This window comes from Atractosteus spatula, chromosome 18 (genome assembly GCF_055471065.1).
Source record: "Atractosteus spatula isolate fAtrSpa1 chromosome 18, fAtrSpa1.hap1, whole genome shotgun sequence".
Lineage (NCBI taxonomy): Eukaryota > Metazoa > Chordata > Actinopteri > Semionotiformes > Lepisosteidae > Atractosteus > Atractosteus spatula.
In genome coordinates this window covers 6,525,616-6,542,381 of record NC_142723.1, presented here as the reverse complement: position 1 = coordinate 6,542,381, position 16,766 = coordinate 6,525,616, and the positions used below count along the sequence as shown (strand labels likewise).

General features: G+C 46.1%; 1 protein-coding gene across 1 annotated transcript in view; it reads left to right on the top strand.

Annotated features, from left to right (window-relative positions):
• Positions 1–16,766, top strand: part of grid2ipb (glutamate receptor, ionotropic, delta 2 (Grid2) interacting protein, b) — a 72,699-nt gene that overhangs the window by 27,214 nt on the left and 28,719 nt on the right. The window lies entirely within an intron of this gene.

Here is a 16,766-nt window from a genome sequence, read left to right as displayed (position 1 = left end):
CATGTAGTATTTGACTCATTTGTGCGTTCATGCATTCCAATCTCAGCTCTATGCAGTCCGTGGTCAAGGTGAAGAGCTGAGCTCTTTTAGGTAAAAGGCCCAGACTTAGAATATTCAAGTAATAATTAATAATTCCTTAAATTTATATAGCACTTTTCTGGACACTCCACTCAAAGCACTTTACAGGTAATGGGGACTCCCCTCCACCACCACCAGTGTGCAGCCCCACCTGGATGCTCACCACACACCAGCTCTCAGTGGGGAGGAGAACAGAGTAATGAAGCCAATTCAGAGATGGGGATTATTAGGAGGCCATGATTGGGAAAGGCCAGGGGGAAATTTGGCCAGGAATCCAGGGTTGCACCCCTACTCTTTTCAAGAAATGCCCTGGGATTTATAATGACCACAGAGAGTCAGAACCTCGGTTTTACGTCTCATCCAAAGGACAGCACCTTTTTGCAGTATAGTGTCCCCATCACTATACTGGGGCATTAGGACCCACATAGACCGCAGGGTGAGCACCCCCTGCTGGCCCCACTAACACCTCTTCCAGCAACAACCTTAGTTTTTCCCAGGACGTCTCCCATCCAGGTACTGACCAGGCTCCCACCTGCTGAGCTTCAGTGGGCTGCCAGTTGGGAGTTGTAGGGTGATATGGCTGCTGGCTTGTTTGAAGTGTTCCTCTGCACAAGAAAAGCCTGTCTCTCTTTTTAAGGCAAAGGTTTTTGGATTTTAACTGGATGACAGGAATGTGTGAGTCTGAAAGGGATTGTCCTGCAGCGTGACTCCTATATATGCTCTAAGAATATCGTACCAACAGCTGGTGGAACCAGAGAACCACAGAACTCTTGAACCTCAGTGAAATGCTTGCTGAGTAGACACATGTCTTTCTTTCATCCGAGTGAACTGAGGGGCTCTTCAGTGTGGGCTTCTGTCAGGGCGGCTGGTGTGTGGAAAACGCAAGGAGTTCAGCGTGACGCTGAGTCGTGGGTGACGTGAAGAGCAATTAATTAGCGTTTCGCACTCGTGTGTCGCCGTGCCTGCTGCGTTAACACAGCTAAACTTAGCTCCTCCATTCCACCCCCAGCCATCTCCCTGACCCCCCTGAACCTGAATACGTTCCAGACCATCTGCTAATCCCAATGGAGACATCTTCGTGCCCAAATGTCAGTGATTTACCAAAAAACAACAACATTGATTTCGATTTGGGATTTTGTTTAAAAAACCAAAGTCCGATTTCCATTGAATTTTTGCATTTCTTGGGATAAGAGAGTAAGAACACTAATTTTCCACGCTGTGAGCAAAGAATTTAGGTGCCCCAGCTCCGCTGCTCTACTTAGGTCAGCTCAGACATCTCCATCCTTGTCCTCAGACAGTCAGGTCAGCAGAAGGTTTGGTGCTGCAGGATCTGAGCAGGTACAGTAGGGGGGATGGGCCAAATTTGCTTCTGTGCATCCTCCAGGAGAGTGTTTACTGACTTGTGTATATCTCTCTAGATCAGCACCACTGGCTGGGACCAGAGGGTTTCGAGTCAGCCCTGTTTTTAGACTTTCTAATCCCTGTTCCTTTTCCCTGCACTGGGAGCATTATCATTGAAAACATTTAATAATCCTGGGGCCACAAAACCGATCACCTCCGTTTTCCTGGTTTTAGGAAGCTCTGTGATTATCCTCTTTAAATTCATCCTGACAGCTCTGATTGTGGAGCGTGGCTGTGCTGCTCTTCATATACCGTACAGTTTAAAATGTGGGCCATTTCCAGCCTCCTTCAGGCAACGGCCCACTCGTTTTTAACCTTGTTTTTTCGGTCTTGAAAAAAGATCTCCGTTTCTCAATGGGCGCTTCTCACCCTCGGAAAGGGTGACGTTCCCATCGCGCAGAGCAAAAATGTCGTTTCGAGATAGAAGCTTCGGGCTCTCCGGCCTTTCGAAGTTTTTAAGTGCAAAACGAAAAAAAAAAACCACCTGCCAAGTGCAGTGTTCAACCCAAGGGCTGGTCGGACAGGCTGTGATCTGAAAGAATAGTTGAGCTTCATGCATGGCTTTGAACAATATCCTAATTCGTTTGCTCAAAAGGTTATTTCAGGGAACACTGAGAGCATTTTGACATTTCTATGCCTACATGTGGGCTTGTATATGTGTTGATTTACAGTCCGTATGTACAGTATATACACATCACACTGTATTTAACAGGTGTGACTGCTTTTAGCGCTTTCTCCTAAGTAGGCAATTTCACTTTGTATACCATCTCCAGGCACGTTCAGGGAACTGTGATCTGCCATCAATCAGTCGGTCTTTCTCATTTTGAAATGAATTTAGCGTTTTGCTCGTCTGTAATTCATCACGGTGTCGCTGCTGTGGTTTCTTTGCCCTGTTTGGATTTCTTGAATCTTGGCGACATGGCGCTGTCAGGCGAGAGAGCACCTGTCCTTGCGTACCTGTCAGTCCCACTGGGTCCTCGTTCACCTAAGCGGGCTGTTTCGGACCCCTCCTGCGGAAGAACCGGGCTGCCATTCAAGGGCTGTCTCATTACCAGCCAGGCAGCGGGGGAGCAAACTTGCAGCTTCTTGCCTTTGCAATTCAGGCGGGACTGAGAGCTGCTGCTCTCCTCTTCGTCTTTCTCTCTCGCTCGCTCGCTCTCTCTCTCTCTTTCCCTGTCCGACTCTCCGAGGCGCCGCAGCCTGCGTTTCGTGTGTCGGGCACCTGTGACAGTCCGGACCCGGCCAGGTGGGCTCCCGGGCTGAACCTGGGGGCCACTGTGCCACCCCCCCCCCCACGCCACGCCACTCCATGCGCAGAAGAAGACAAGGAGGAGGCGAAACGAAGAGATAGAAGTCGTGAAGGCTGGAGACCGCAAGAGGAAAGGAAGCCAGAAAAGAGAAAAAAAAGAATTTAACAATTAAAAGGGAGAGACCTTCAAAGACGCCATGAAAGAGAGGGACAAGAGGCAGGGCAGGAATAATGTTGCCATGAAGAAGCAGTCCTAGCCCTCCGACTTACTCTCTGCGGAGGGCTGGCCAACACCGCGTCCCCTCTCGGTGGTGCGGTCTTCGTCGGCTGCGGGCGAAACTGTCCGTCCCCTGGACCTCCAGCTACACTGTGCTCCGGGAATTCCAATGGGGAAGGACAAGAACTTCTCTCGGCACTTTCGGTAGGACCGAACTTTCATTCAGACTTTATTTGTGCTCCCGGCCACAGTATCTTCCAGCCTTATTTGTTCATTTGAAAACTAGAAGGGAATACCTTGTGATTTGTTTTAAGGGCTCGTGTCGGCTCTAGGGCAAGGAAGGGTAACAATGGTCCAGAGTGTGCTGATTTTATTTCACGTTTCCTTCTCACCGTTGGGGTGTTTTGTGAATGCTTGCTTGCAGGGAGAAGTGCCTGTATAGTCTTCGAGTCTTTTGTTTCGAGAAATAACGGGGGGGGGGGGTCACAGCCGTGTGTGCTGAAATCGTGAGGATGATCTTGTCAAGAACCCAGGAAAGAAAGGTCTTTGCTACCTGTCCCAGGTGGAGGTGTCTCGTGTGTCAGAGGAGGCAGGAAAGTAAGTGAGCTCCAGCAGGGTTGAGCTCCTGAAGTTCTTTAGTGTCGTTTTAGCATGGTTCAAGGGGGCCTGTGGGCAGATTTCTAAATGGAAAGTTTGTCTGTGGATGTGGTGTGAACCTTTTCTTTCTTCTCCCTGGTGGTCCATCGGCCTCTCTGTCCATCTCTGTGCAGAGTTGTTTCCATTAACTTAAACTCCCCGAAGAAACTTTTCCCCCCTTCGAAAGTTTGCTCATCTAATGCACAACAAGCCGGATAATAATATTGCAGGAGAATCATACGGGGCATTTGGTGTTGTTGTTGTATCACAGAGTAAAGATTATTGAGTGAGCAATACACACATCCCAAATATTGTGTCTCGGTACAAATATAACATAAATATAATATAATGATTGATGTGAAAGAGGAGTACGGGTAGCAATGGGATATCAAAAGTGAAATTGAGTTCACAAGAATTCAGCTGGCTGACAAAAAAACACTTATTTTCTGATTGATATTTTAATAACCTTTTGTTTGTCATGCCAGATTGTTTCTGGGTCATCATGTTTTTAATGGTTCTAGCCACATCACTGGGATTTTAAACCAGCTCAGAGGAAGTTGAGAAGACCTTCATCGTCTGTAAGCTGCATTCCCCCCCCCCCCTTCTTCTCGGCAGTTAATCTCGATGAGCAGTAGGAGGTCAGAATTGCAGAAGTAAAAAAGTGACAGATCAGAGGAACAGTCTGCGTGCGATCCTGACAGTAGCTGCAGTCTGCGTGCTTCCTTTAGTTTTTAGTATATAGGAGTGGAGCGGTGGCTCTGTGGCTAAGAATCTGTGCCTGTGGCTGGAAGGTTGCCAGTTCATATCCTGTGGCCAGCAGAGGAATCCTACTCCTTTGGGCCCCTGAGCAAGGCCCCTAACCCCAGCTGCTCCAGGGGTGCCCTATAAATGGCTGACCCTGTGTGCTCTGACCCTGAGCTTCTCTCCTTGTCTGTGTGTCTCATGGAGAGCAAGCTGGGGTATGTGAAAAGACAAATTTCTAATGCAAGAAATTGTATATGGCTAATAAAGTGATCTTATCTTAGTATTTGGACCCATCGGACTTCAGTTTTCTTTGTGCTCTCTTTCTGGATGTACTGTAGGTTCACGTTACTGAGGTCTGTTCCATAGGAATTGCTGGTAGCAGGTATTGCGTTTAAACGATGTGCTCCATGGGTTTTCCTAGTGTTATACTAGGGCTGATTTAATGCAGATTTAATCAGTCGTGTACATTTTTCCAGATTTCATACAGTTATCTGATGCTTGTCTAACAGTTTAAGTTATGGCTTACCTTACCCCTTCATAATTTCCCAGGATCTATCTTTGCTGCTCTCACTTTAACATGGTGCTCTATGCTACACTTTTCTTGTAAGTGCAGAAACTGGGTTATTTTCTGACCTCACATTTAGAAACCTAGATCTGTTTTGTTGTTTTTTTTAAACTTGCCTTTGCCTTTTATTTAGGTCTCAGGATATGCATCAATCTGTGTTGAAATAGACACAAGAAAATATGCCCCTAGAACCCTCTGTTGTATGTTTATTGGAAGGCAGACAGTACGTAACAGTTGCCAAAGTAAATCTGAGGATTTTTTTGTATCATCCCTTCTGTCTGCTGAAGCTTTCCTGTATTTTTCTTTTGCCTGCATTTACTGCTTTGGAATGTTCATGATGTGTTACATACAGTATTGTATCTGTTTTGAACGTACAGATGGTAATTCACATTGAGACAGACAGACAGGGAGAGAAGCTTGGGGTCAGGGCACAGGGTCAGCCATTTATACAACACCCCTGGAGCAGTTGGGGTTAAGGGCCTTGCTCAGGGGCCCAACGGAGTAAGATTCCTCTGCCAGCTGCAGGATATGAACCAGCAACCTCCCAGCCACAGGTGCAGACCCTTAGCCACCATGCCACCATATCGGTAACAAATTCGGGTTCCAGAGCTTGTGCCCTCGCTGCTCCTGGCCCAGTACATCCTTCACTGCATGGACTCAAACCCGGGTCTCCGGCGTCGCTCAACAGGGGTATTGCCGGCTGTGCTAAAGAAGTCCTTCATGTAGCACAACACTGCTTTTTATACAGGAATTGTTGTATATCAATAACTTTAGATGGTAATGCTATAAATGGCACTCTCTGGTGTTACATGCAAGAAGAGCAGAGAACTGAGCAGAAGTGAAAGACATTGGGCATGACTCAGATAATGCATCTCTGCCAGGACAGTTCCAGTCACACTATGGTCTGATATGACAGGACGAGTGCAGGATTCAGTATGATGAATACCTTTGGACTTGTTTTTTGATGCTGAAGTTAGGTTCTTCTCCTATAACCCTTGTTGAGCACGGTGCCAAAGTGAATGTGTTCTGTTGTAATTAGGTCTTGCAGGAAATTGGAAGTACACTTTATTAAGGTCTTCTTCCTGTATTTGAGATCTGTCACTCTCTTCTCTTCTGAAAGCTTTGTCCTTGATCTCCCCCCACAAGTTTATTTTTAGCGCACTTATGATCTCCTTCTAATTAAGGTCACCTCTGAAACTTAATGAGTTTTAAACACAGGGATCGTTTAATTTAGTGTCTTCCCCATTATAAAATAAGTTTAAACTTCTTTTTTCCCCAGGGGACCGCGGCCTGTCAGAGATGCCGATGTTCCCCTTTGTGGGTGACGTGATCAGGGAGGAGTAGGAATCTGAGAGTGTCCACTGATTCCTGATCACCGGGCACTACCAATTTGCTGAACCAAGCAGTGGTTTAGAGAAGGCAGGAATCATCTTGGAATGGCTCTGCCTGCTTTCTGAGTTGGTGTTTGTTGGGGTTCACAGGTTAGTAGAAAGTGACAGGATAAGGTTAATCAGCTACAGGCAGTTTCCCTCCCCTCTGTGTTTTGGGACGTTTCGGCCCCTTGTTTTGAGTTCCTCCTGGATCTTCAGATATGACTGGCTAATCTGTGCTGTCAGGACAAGAGTCAGCTCACTGCTGAGCAGTAATGTGGTCACGTTGACGTTGTATGGTGTTCATTGCTCAGTGCATGGTGTTCATTGCTCTGTGCGTGGTGTTCATTATTCTCTGCATGGTGTTCATTGCTCAGTACATGGCGTTCATTACTTTCTGCATGGTGTTCATTACTCAGTACACAGTGATCATTACTCAGTACACAGTGTTTATTACTTTCTGCATGGTGTTCATTACTCAGGACACGGTGATCATTACTCAGTACATGGTGTTCATTACTCAGTACATGGTGTTCATTGCCCATTATGTGCTGCTTCCATGGAAGGTTTATGAAAAGCCACTGGCATTGGACAATATTACTAAAGTACTACTTCTCAAGCTATCCTTAAAGAACTTCATCAACTGTTAGAAGGAAATCCCACATGCCAAATATTACACAACTGAAGAGATGCTTACAGAAACTTGACCTTCTCAGGCACCGTGGTGATGATCACCCTTACGAAGATTTTCCAGAGAAAGCCTGCAAGGTATTTCCATAGTTTTCCCACATTTTTCCCATTGCCTGTGCTGTGCGTTCATCTTGCTTTGCCCCTTATTTCCCGCATTTTATATCTGGCTTAACCACACCACGGATTTTATCGTGGTATCGTCGTACCCTGCTCTAATTCGGATCCACATGAGATCACTGTACATGGCGGTAAAGAAATACTATTTTTCAAAAGTATATGAGAAGAGTTTGAGATATCCTATAAGACAGGGTGCATAGAAGAGAGCTGGACACCCCATTAAGAAAGGGACATCTTGGAAGGCTTCTTGTTATTTTGTAGAATCTGAATAGTAGGGTACTGTATAATGCCCTAGAAAAGCAGACTATTTCTGTGTGTGACGAGGGCTGTGCTAATTTCTTCAGGGCCGACCTTGTGGAACTGTGAGTTTGAGAAGTGTTACCAGCAGCTCTGGCCTGGTTTACAGCACTGCTCCAGAATACACTGGTGGAGACGGGGGCAGGCTGGCACAGCACTCTTCAAGTCATTCACTGCAAGCTAGCGTAGCACAGTGCTCTTGTTTCATCTGAGGCTGCCAATACAATTCCGATAACCCTCAATCTGAAGGCAGATGTCTCATTACATTTACCAGCAGATGTAATTTACCAGTTCCAGCAAGTTCTGTCCTTCTGTTTTTCCCGTGTGTGACTTAAAGAAGAGAGAAATCATTCTCATTTGTAGGGAAACTATACACGACACCTTTCTGTTGCTTTAGTGATGTGTCCAGCAGCTGAAGCATAGGAAAGCTGGTGGCAAACGCACTACCTTGAGAGGGCATCAGCACAGGTAGTGTGTTTATCGCTAACCAGTGTGATTGGCCTGAGGGAGTGAGCCCTGTGACCTCTCCAGGCCCTGTGACCTTTGACCCCTCCAAGCCCTGTTGGCCTGTGATATGGCAGTGTGCAGGGTGGCCGGCGTTTGTTTTTACGGTGTGTTAGTGGGTGAAGAAGAGAATCCGTTCAGAGAATCTGTTCAGTAGACCTGCGAGGGATTGTTAGTGAGCGAAGGAAAGGCATGATTAGTGCCTGCCATCGTTTCAGGTTAACCTCTAGCCGGATGTGGCTGTTTTTCTGTTCTGTCTATATAAACAAATACATTAACCCTTCCTGTACCAGATACAGAAACACAGATTTACAGTGATAAGCACGATACTAGCTCTGGCCTGGTTTACAGCACTGCTCCAGAATACACTGGTGGAGACGGGGGCAGGCTGGCACAGCACTCTTCAAGTCATTCACTGCAAGCTAGCGTAGCACAGTGCTCTTGTTTCATCTGAGGCTGCCAATACAATTCCGATAACCCTCAATCTGAAGGCAGATGTCTCATTACATTTACCAGCAGATGTAATTTACCAGTTCCAGCAAGTTCTGTCCTTCTGTTTTTCCCGTGTGTGACTTAAAGAAGAGAGAAATCATTCTCATTTGTAGGGAAACTATACACGACACCTTTCTGTTGCTTTAGTGATGTGTCCAGCAGCTGAAGCATAGGAAAGCTGGTGGCAAACGCACTACCTTGAGAGGGCATCAGCACAGGTAGTGTGTTTATCGCTAACCAGTGTGATTGGCCTGAGGGAGTGAGCCCTGTGACCTCTCCAGGCCCTGTGACCTTTGACCCCTCCAAGCCCTGTTGGCCTGTGATATGGCAGTGTGCAGGGTGGCCGGCGTTTGTTTTTACGGTGTGTTAGTGGGTGAAGAAGAGAATCCGTTCAGAGAATCTGTTCAGTAGACCTGCGAGGGATTGTTAGTGAGCGAAGGAAAGGCATGATTAGTGCCTGCCATCGTTTCAGGTTAACCTCTAGCCGGATGTGGCTGTTTTTCTGTTCTGTCTATATAAACAAATACATTAACCCTTCCTGTACCAGATACAGAAACACAGATTTACAGTGATAAGCACGATACTAGCTTCTTAATAGTGTTAATGTAATTCAGTGAATTCCGTAATTGATTATAACTTAAAATTTAGTTAAATACTGCTTATAACAAAATCGCTACTAATGTTTTCTTTATCCGCATAGTACGGTATATTCTAGAAACTAGGTTTTTAAATGATCTGTTTCCAGTTGCCTGCCTGCCTGCAGTGGTGGCCGCAGTGCCTCCTGGTGGTGGGTGGTAAAACATGTAGTCCAGGCGAATTTCCAAACCAGTTTGTTTTACAATCGCTTGCATTTTAACAATCCGTAAAAACTTTGTTTTCATAGTATAATAGTAAAAATCCACAGAGTCTTATTAGCTTATTTAGAACGGTCCAACTCGTTCTGTTTCTATGCCCTGTTAATCTGTTCTCAGCACTCATGGACTTAATTACAGGCCAAGCTTCTCATTGCTAATACCATTGGGTCATCAACACTCTACTTTAATTCCGGCCTTCTGCTTTGTCCAAGTCTAACAGGAGACACGGATGTTGCTTATGCAGTCAGGAGGCATTCTGGGCTTCTTTACATTTTCCTCTCTCAGATGAAGCTGTCTCTCCAACCCATCGTGGGGCACTTCTGCTGTGTTTGTCAATTTCCGTGTGTGTGTGCTGGGGGTCTCTCTATGTGTGTGTGCCAGGGGTCTCACCATGTGTGTGTGTGTATCTATTTATTTATGCAGTGCTGGCCTGCTGCAGTAGTTTGTCACTGTCTTAGTCCTTGGTTGAGTTCTGCCCAAGGAACGCAGGCGTCTCTTCCTAATAATATCCTTCCCACCCACCTATCGGCTGCTATCCTCCTGTCAGGACCTGAAAAACCACCCATGAGTCTCTTTGACAGTCGCCAACCCCTGTAAATAGTCTCAAGACATTCCTTGTCCCAGTTACCAATGCAAACCTAGGCCGTGCTATATGCCTAATACTGTATGTAGACCAGCTCTGTGCTCTGACCCCAAAGGGGTGGAGATTCGTTTTGCAATTGACACGATTTATAAAGGAATATCAAATTAAGAACATGAATCTGCCTCCCACAGTTGGATTTTATGCTGTTGGTTTCTATGGAGACCAAAGTGATCAAAGCACAGTTTTCAAAGCTGTCTCTCCAACTCATCATGGGGCACTTCTGCTGTGTTTGTCAATTTCCATGTGTGTGTGTGCCAGGGGGTCTCACCATGTGTGTGTGTGTGCCGGGGGTCTTACCATGTGTGTGTGTGTGCTGGGGTCTCACCATGTGTATGTGTGCCGGGGATCTCACCATGTGTGTGTGTGTGTGCTGGGGTCTCACCATGTGTGTGTGTGCTGGGGGTCTCACTATGTGTGTGTGTGTGTGCCGGGGGTCTCACCGTGTGTGTGTGTGTGTGTGTGTGTGTGTGTGTGTGTGTGTGTGTGTGTGTGTGCTGGGGTCTCACCATGTGTGTGTGTGTGTGTGTGTGTGCTGGGGTCTCATTATGTGTGTGTGTGCCGGGGGTCTCACCATGTGTGTGTGTGCCAGAGGTCTTAGCATGTGTGTGTGTCAGTGATCTCACCTTGTGTGTGTGTGTGTGTGTGTGTGCGCTGGGGTCTCACCGTGTGTGTGTGTGCTGGGGTCTCATTATGTGTGTGTGTGCCGGGGGTCTCACCATGTGTGTGTGTGCCAGAGGTCTTAGCACGTGTGTGTGTGTGTCAGTGATCTCACCGTGTGTGCGTGTGCGTGTGCGCGTGCTGGGGTCTCATTATATGTGTGTGCCAGGGGTCTCATCGTGCGTGTGCGTGTGCGCGTGCGTGTGCGCATGCCAGGGCTCTTATCCTGTGGGGCAGAGGGTCAAGTGTACCAGCATGCGTTGTTTTCACATGACACGTTGGCAATGTTCAGAAACCTTGCATTTTGAATACTTCTGGTTGTGAGTCTACTGCATGGGGAAAAAGGGAGAATTTTTGCCCATTGTACATTACTGGAAATAATTACTGTTTCTATTTTAGCAGTAGAATAATGCTGTTTTTTCAGTGTCAGTGAGTTCTATTGATGTGCATTACTAATTGTTCATCACTAATTGTTAATGAGGGTTTTCACAGAATGAACTGTTCTACGGGCAGTGGAACAAATCGTTTTCATTGGAATGGGTAGAGTTGGGGTTGGTACGTACATACTGAGTTTGCACAGTGCCAAACTACAGAGATACAACTGATGTATAGGCTATTACACTGACCAGAGGGCCTTGTCATTCTGTGTTGGGTCACTTTGCACCATTCCCCATTGTGCTGCATTACAGTCTACTGAACCCACAAGTGATGACGTGATCTCTTTACTCTTTCACTTCAAGACATTGGTATTCTCACGCACTGCCTGGGCTGGGCTGGGACTACAGTTGCTCTTTGGGACTATGCTGTTCCTGAAGAAAAAACAATCTTTTTTTGCCGAGAAGTTTTGTATCCCTAATACGATTTGTGCATACCCACCTGATCTGGAACAGCCAGTTGTGTGTTTTTCAACAGATCGACTCTGAGTTACACTTCTGGAGACCTCCCACGGGGGAGGGAGAGGAAGTGGATGGAGAATCCTCTGACCCCGCCCACCTTCGAGACACTCCCATTTTAACACGTCTCAGGAAGCCCCTCCCCTGCAGGACGATCAGCTCTGATTGGAGGAGAGGCGCCGCATGCCTACAGTCACCCAGGAAGGTGCCAGGGTTGCTGTGTAATTCCCGTGCTAATTCCACCCTGGCATCTCAGCCACTTGTGTGCCATCTCTTGGGGAATCCCTAGGTCACATGACCTAGGCTCAAACCCACAATCACAGAGCTCATCCTGGGCTTGCCCTTTACTGGTTGAGCTACTCGTTAGGTCCTTGTCTTCCATTTTTCTAGATCTGTGCCACAGTGGTGCCATGCGCTGTGATAGTGCTGTCACTTCACAGCTTCGGGACCTAGGTTCAAATCTGTCTCTGTCTGGAAGTTGCCTGTTCTACTGTCATCAATGTAGGTTTTCTCCTGATTACTCAGGTTTCCTCGCACAGTCCAAAGACGGTTGACATGACATGTTGTCCAGGTTGGCGTCTTAAATCGGGCCTCCATCCCGACTTGCTCCTATAGTCCCACCTTGTGCCCTCTGCCTGCCAGGTTAGGATCTGTCTCGGCACTCATCTGATAGAGGGGTTACTGAAAACGGAAGGATGAAACCAAGAGTTATCATATTGGAAGACTGAGAGGTTAGTGTCAGTCACAACCCACGCGCTTGTGCTGACAGACCCAGACACGGCAGGTTTTCAGTCATTGAGCCCCATCAAGAAAACTGTCGGTCCCAGCTGCCCGCCACAGCGCAGACACGGGAGGCAGCAGAAGGTTTTTATTTTGAGCTCAGGGTGCCGAACGGAACCGTCTCCCGGCTGGCATGCACTGTGGTGCTTTAATGCAAGGGTTGTCATGGTTACCAGGTTTTCTTTAACAGACGCCACAGGATTCGGCGGAGAGCGCCACAGCCTCTCAGTAAGCGAGGGGCTCACTCTGTGCGCTTCCTGGGAGATGGGGTGGGGGGTCCGTGGGCGTTCTGCGGTTTATTTTCAGCCACAGTCCCGGCCACGCTGCTATAAAAATAGCTTCCTCTTGTCTGGCCTCGCAGCCTCTTTGAAAGGGCCTGCTGAACAGATCCTGCACCAGAAGGGTTACACACACGTAGGACGAACCTGTCCTGTGCATTGGGGGCGGAACGGCAGCTCGCAGATGATCAGCAGACACTGCAGCAGTAGTGACCTGGAGGTCCACTGTCCTGCAGGTCTTACTGTTTATCTTGTCGGTCGTTAAAGGTTTGAGAAAAACAGCCAGTTGATTGGGAAATTAGTGAGGGAACCTGACTCCACTGGGTTTTTTGAGGAAAGGGCTGGGTTTAAGCTTCCAGTAGCGAAACGAAGCAAAATTGCTCCTCTGCCACCTCTCTCTTGGCAGGGACCGCAGTGGTTCTCGAAGGTCTTTCACCCCCATGCTGACCAGTTATGCTGGTGGTGTCCAGCTCCAGTCTTCCAGGAGACGTTTAGTTGACGTTTTTCCTTCCCAAGTCTTTAGCAACTGAGGCGTGAAAGAGAGGTCAAAAGCAGGCTGGATTCTGGAGTTCCCCAGCCTCCAGCAGGTTTTGCTTTTCGTCCCAAGTCTTCCCTGTAGCTCGAGCTCTTCCTTTGCATACGCGTCTTATGTTTTAATGAACTTTTTTGGCCGTGATTTAATTAAGAAAACGTGCCGTTGGTGCTCCAGCTTCTCTGATCTTCTTGCCAGTGTTAGTCTGTCTGATCCACACATTACTGTGCTAATGCACATTGATGAGTACATGGAAGGAAAGAATCTGTTGGAATCTGGGATCATTGAGGAAAAGATTTCCATGCTGTTTTTTTTTCCCCATCTTCAGGCTAGGTTAGGGGTTTTCTAGAGAAAATAAGGTGCAACATCTACCTAGCAGATGCAGTAGTAGTGTGAGTAGGCAGTCCCATGCCTCAAATAGTATTCTTTAAGTTAAGTCAGACTCGGATGGTGGTGTTGGAGGGCGCTCCCAACATGCTTCATGAAAGCAGCACATCAGGAACAAAAGCTTGCCTGAGATTCATTTATTGCAAGTATTACCACCAGCTTACCGAAACATTCTGAGGTCACTGAAATGTTAAGTCATTTTTTTAAAGAGGTAGTGTGTAGTTCATCAAAGTGATGCTGCTGTTACCATATTCCGATGTGTTTCAACAGATCAGAGGCCTGTAGTGGCAGTTGAGTGGGCTGGCTGGCGTGTCTAAGGGGGATAGGCATGAAGAGCTTTGTGATGGCTCTTTAAGCACTTGTTTTTAACACCAGCAGTGCGGATCACGCTCTTCAGGAGAGCAATCCCGAAGCTTTGACGATTCCAACACCACAAAAGTGGAAAGTCAACCTGCTGGCTGCTGAATGAAGCACGATGTCTGACAGGTTGATGACTCTCGGCTCTGGCCAAGCGATCAATTCACTGCGTGTTTCAGATGAATTACTTGGCTCTGTGAATCACATTTTGTAAGAGTCAGAGATGCCTAAAATACTGAGGTACAGTATCATACCTAGAGGCTGAGTGGGAGAACACTGTTAACTTGTTTTTACTGCAAACCCTAGATTGACAGGTAACTATTATAATGTTTAACATATAACTAACGGATATTATAACATACTGCATATTCAGATCATGAAATGTACAGAGACTCTATGCAGTATGTTCCTCTATTAGTGAAGCTGTACAACTACTGAGGATTTGTGTCTTCCCTGATAAATGACCTAAGGGCACTTACATTTAAAGAACAATTGGTTTCAGTGAACACAATTTCTTTTTTAAAATTCTTGTCAAGATTTAGAAATGGGTCACAGAAAGGGGGTCTCTATTCTTGCTTCTGGAGGGCCAGGCAGGCGTGTCTAAAGGGTTTCAGTCCAATGACCTCAAACAGCTCATTGTTGGCTAGACTGGACCAGTTTCACAGCATCTCCCAGCTCTTCAGAAAACCTGCAGGACTCACCAGGACCAGGATTGGGGACGCCAGCTGCAGAATGAAGCAGAGAATAATATCGGAGGGTTTGTCCCATTATTGGAAGATGTCTCATTAGGACTCATGGCGATCCAAAATGTTGTCTTTGTACTGGTAAAGTTGTGAACCTGGGGAGAGTGTGCATTTTGCATTATGTAACATTGCTGCTTAAATTTATGGAAAGATAAGACCTTTAGAATAATTATAAGAAAGTAGGTGTCTGTTCTTGAATATACTGTCCCCCCCTTAGGTCAGAGAATTATCAGGGACCATGCATGCCTTCCACAACTGTAAGAACTTCCTAATAAAGGAAGATCACATTGAAATGCCATTTTACTTAGACATCATTGTCCTCACATATTACAGAAGCGGAGATAGTTATCTGCTCAGGGATGGAGAGCTAACCAAGGGCTTACAGTAAAGACGAATGAACAGGTTTGTAGTATTTCCAGCACTTTGAACCACCCTGCTTATTACTAGAGATCAGTAGCTGATTTAGATGGATTAGCCTTCAGTTAAAATTAACTTCCACCCTTTTCTTGGAGGCATATATATATAAAACAGCAGAAAATGCTTCCTGTCCTATACGACATGGATGTGGAGTGTGCGTTTCAGCTCTCATTGAAAAGAAACAGCCATTTTTCTCGGAAAATAAGAACAAGAGAGCAAAGAAACAACAAAATCCAACGTCTGTTTTTTCCCCCGTGGAATTTGTGTTTTGTTCTTCCATCCAATCCTGTCGTTATGGGAAAGTTTATTTTATTTATTTCTGGGAAGAAGTCTATCCAGGAAGCACAGGGCACAGCACTCTGGGCAGGACACCAGCCCTTTGCAAAGGACACAAGTGTACAAGTGCACAGGGGATGATTTAGAGATAGCACTTTAACTGAAGCAGAGTGTTAGAACATGCAATCTCCACACAGACATTCCCCTGGGCCGAAATCAATATAAAAGCTGTGCCACAGAGCTGCTCTGTTCTCTTCCTTTTAGAATAAATATACATCCAGATGGAGAAGTACAGTAATGCAATATCTTGTGGCTTCATTCAATCACCATTGATCATTCCCTCTGCACAGACTACAGTGGGTTCTGCTTATCAGGTCAGTGCTAATTCAGCTCATTTCAGAGGGCTCTGCCTCCAATTTCAAATTTCACCAGACGCAGAGAAATGTTAGGCTTCCTTTGGTTCTCTAATCCAAAAATCAAAGAGGAAGCACTGAATATTAACAAGATGTCAAAAGCTGAAGGCAAAGATGCAGATGAATGACTTTGACATCCTTCTGAAATAAGGATGAATTTTCACACACCAGTGAAATCGTATATACTTAAAACCAATCGTGTTATATACGAGCACTTGCAATATGTATATATGAATATGAATTCATATATATTTAAAACAAGAATAATATTGAGCTTTGCTCCCTAGCAAATAATAAATGAATACTGTCACATGGGGAAAGGACTACTGTAGCACAGCACCTAATACTCTTGGTATCCTTTTGTTTCAAAGCAAATTGTCCAGATTTCTGTTGTAAGATCCTCCAGTGAAAATCTTTGTTGAGTTCCCTACTGGTTAACCAATAGTTAATGCATTTTATAGTACGCTTTGGTGTTGAGATGAGAATTTAGCGAAGTAAGGTTTGTGCACAGCAGTTTGGTCAAAGAAACGATATGTCAAATCTGTCTTCTACAGGCTGGGCTATAGAATAGTTGGTTTGATTCCAACTGTAGTTAAATTAAAGACTAATTTCGGTGTTATGAGGCAGCTGGGCAGACCTGTTTAACGGTGCAATTTCCACCTCTTTCCTAAGGCATGAAACAATTTCCCCCTGCATGTCTTTCGGGGTGGCGAGCGCCTCTGGCTCGCTGCTGTGTGTTATCGTTGGTGCTATACTTTGCTGAGGTTTCCCTGGGGTTGAAAGGTGGAATAACAACACAAGCACTGCATCAAAGAAGAAAACTCTGACAAAACTGTCACTTTACTTTGTTTTCGAGCCTTCTATGCTGTGAGAAAAAGGTGGGTTTGCTTTTGGATGGCTGCCTTTACTCTGTACTGTATATAGCGAGCTGTTTGCTGCAGAGAGTGAGAGAGAGAAAGAGGGGGAGAGAGACGGAGGCTGTGGAGGTGGCACAGTAATAATATGATCTAACACCTGTATTGTCTCTGCGCTCTGGCATTTCACACCTAGCCCAAGCCCTGGTACAGTATATCAGGCAGACACAGCTCCCTGTGTGTCAACTTCCCACCAGGACACCAGCTATCGCTTAAGGCAACCTTCAATTCCTGAGGGACCAATTCTGTGTTTTCTCTCTCT